General features: G+C 46.9%; 1 long non-coding RNA gene across 1 annotated transcript; it reads left to right on the top strand.

Moving 5' to 3' along the window:
- Nucleotides 1–670: 670 nt before the first annotated feature.
- On the top strand, nucleotides 671–3,344 carry LOC143834518 (uncharacterized). Its single transcript, XR_013229792.1, has 3 exons — nucleotides 671–762; nucleotides 1,226–1,296; nucleotides 3,284–3,344. It is a non-coding gene; the product is annotated as an uncharacterized LOC143834518 (long non-coding RNA).

The raw sequence follows: 3,344 nt of genomic DNA, 5'->3' as shown, positions 1-3,344 counted from the left end.
TGCAATCACTGCAACTCGCACAACTCACCCAGGCGTGGCTATGACCTGACGCTGTACAACTTGTCTGGGCTCTGGGGCGGCCTCTGCACAACTTGCATTGCTTGGCTGGGCCCAGCAGCGGTCACCACGAAACACCATGCAGCTGAGTAACTTGCTACAGTATGACTTGCAACTTAGCCGGAATGGCCCAGGGAGAGGCTCCTGGGGGAGGGAAGGAAAGCAAGCAGATGGCCGTGTGATTAGAGCAAGGATCCCCAACCAGGGGTTTATAGACCCTTGGGGGTCCGCAGGAGCTCCTGAGGGAGTCCATGGCCTTTCTCCTTGTACCAAAGTGGACTTGGCCACAAGCTAGGGAACTGGCCATCTCCCCCCAGAAGGCTTGCCGCTGACCATGCCGAGCATTAATGATTTTTCTAGCAAGTTCGATCGCATGATGTGTCCAAAGTAAGTGAGCTTCAGCCGTAATATCTTCCCTTCTAATGACATAGTTGGTTTGCTCCTCTCTAAAACTGTCTTCTTGGTAACTTTGGCTGTCCATTGGATTCGCAGCATTCGTCTCCAACACCATAATTCGAAATCTTCTATTCTCCTCCTGCCTTCCTTCTTCGGGGTCCAGCTTTCGCATCCATAGGTTGCTATGGGGTAGACAACGGCGTTGACTAGCCGGCACTTTGTATTAAGGCTGATATCCTTACTCCTCCATTTTCGGTTCATGCCTAAAATTGTGTTCCGGCCCAGTGTTATTCGCCGTTTGATTTCAAGGTGACAATATACTTTATAAAAATGACAATATACTTTATAAAAATGTTCACAAACATTGTGGTTAGGCCTTCTTCCTGTCCCAGTGGTAGGACCTTTGAATCTACTCATTGTCCTTCTTTATATAAACCCATAATGCCCCTCTTCAATGGGGCCATTTAGCGTTGCTCACCTGTTCCAGAGCACGTGATAAGATAGTGCCATATATCCAGATGTTAATCAGACAACCAGGGCCTGCTGAGCCAAAGGATGCAGAAAGCATTTCAGATAATTTATTTGCGTACTGGGACACATCATGACCCTCCCACATTCCTTTAAGACGTCCCAGTTCTGCTATGTGGGCAGTAAAGCTGGTACGGGGAGTTCTGCTGGCTGCTTGGCCTCCAAAGATAAATCCTCTTTGACATTCATTAGGTGAGCCTTGTTCAAGCAAACCAAAGGGACATCTCATTCTGTTTTCTCTCAGGGGCAAACAACAAGTTACCCGCCGTATCATCAGTCAGGTCAGTTCCCACAACCTGATGGTCCTTTTTACAGGTAGGCATCATGTTGGAGAAGGTCGGTTCCCAAAAACTATGGTAAGGGGAAGGAAGGGACTTAGTTCTTCCCTCTTGCTCTGTTTTCCCAAGCAGCAGGAGGTCCATGCTTTGGGACTTTGTATGTACAACTGGAATATCACAGTTTAGCCTGCTGTGTCCAGCCAATGCTCTTGGGATGTGCACAAAAAAGAGCAATTACACTTTCCTACTCTTGTTCCCAGTCACTGGTATTTAGTGGCACTTCAGCTCACATGAAGCTGTCAGAATTGATAGCTGCTAATAGACTAGCTCCTCCATGGATTTGTCTCATCCTCTTTTGAAGCCATCTTAGCAAATGTCTAGCACCACAATATTATTTAGAAGAAGAAGAGTTGGTTCTTATATGCCGCTTTTCTCTACCTGAAGGAGTCTCAAAGTGGCTTACATTCGCCTTCCCTTTCCTCTCCCCACAACAGACCCCCTGTGGGGTGGGTGAGGCTGAGAGAGCCTTGATATTACTACTGGATCAGAACAGCTTTATCAGTACTGTGGCGAGCCCAAGATCACCCAGCTGACTGCGTGTGGGGGAATGCAGAATCAAACACGGCTTATTGGATTAGAAATCCACATTCCTAACCACCACACCAAGATGGCTCTCTTTCGCAGCGAATACACACCTTGGATGAAGTTGGCTTTTGTCTGTCCTGCATGTGTTGGCAATTTCATTGCATGACTCTCAGTTCTGCAACAGGGGTGGCCAAACTATGGCCCTCTGGCTGTCCATGGTCTACAACAGGGGTAGTCAAACTGCGGCCCTCCAGATGTCCATGGACTACAATTCCCAGGAGCCCCTGCCAGCGAATGCTGGCAGGGGCTCCTGGGAATTGTAGTGCATGGACATCTGGAGGGCCGCAGTTTGACTACCCCTGGTCTACAATTACTTTATTTACATTATACTTATAGTCTGCCTTTCTCCCAGGGAGTCAAGGCAGATAACGAATAGTATTATAGGAAGGAGAAGGCAAAGTTCTCTTTCAGCTTTCTCTCCCCCATGCATCATTGAGGAATCCTGAGACATAGGTCTCTGACCTTTCCAGATGGGAACTGCTTTAAATGCCATGGTGCCGTGTAAGCTAGTAAGCTGTCAACACAGGACAGGAAGCCAGGTAACCGGTCACAGGAAGAGGTGGAGACATAATTATTATGATTTCCACACCGTGAGCCCTAGTGGAGCACTGAAAGACTGACTTTTGGGATAGTGGTCATCAGGCCCAACAATGGAGGTGGAGGAATAAGAGGAAATGCAAAGGAGAACTTGTGCGTGCGTGCGTGTGTGTGTGTGTGTGTGTGGAGTTTTGAAAGACAAATTCTCCATCAAGAAGTGACTTTACTCCAATGTCCCCTTTCAGCAAAGAGAATTAGGTTGTTTGTTTTGGGAGCAGAACATGGTAATGTTGTGGTACACAGTACTGTGACATCACTTCTGGTTACATTCTGAGAAGTGATGTCACAGTGATGCTTTAGGAATTTGCCATATTTCTGTGGTAAAATCATAGAGATTTTGGAAGGTCCTAGAGCAGGCTTTCTCAACTTTTTTTTACCATTGAGAAAACCCTGAAACATTCTTCAGGTTTCAAGAAACCCCAGAAATGGCACAATTGTTCAGAACATGGTTGGGAGCATAGCTGTGTACACACCCACCCCTTCTCACCCTCTCTAGACCCATCATTGGCCATTCTGGGAGGAGTGGGTGTGTCAACATGCCCATATACTGTCATATCGCCCAATAAAGGTTTAACAAATTTTAAAAAATTATAAAAAATTAACTCCCATCTGCTTAGGGGAAACTCTTCCAGGGCCATCAAGAAACTCCAGGGTTTCATGATACCCTAGTTGAGAAAGCCTGTTCTTGAGCGTTGCTGCAATGCCATGATGTCACTTCAAGGAACATAACTGGAAGTGGTGTTGTGTCATGTGGATTTCTCTCCTTCTTTTTCCTCAAGCAGCAGCATGAACCTGGAGCATGAGGGCAGGAGATCTTCCTCCAGAGTGGGAGGCTTGGTATCC

This window comes from Paroedura picta, chromosome 3, assembly GCF_049243985.1.
Source record: "Paroedura picta isolate Pp20150507F chromosome 3, Ppicta_v3.0, whole genome shotgun sequence".
Lineage (NCBI taxonomy): Eukaryota > Metazoa > Chordata > Lepidosauria > Squamata > Gekkonidae > Paroedura > Paroedura picta.
Note: the sequence above shows the minus strand (reverse complement) of the source record. Positions and strands in the feature narration are given on the sequence as shown.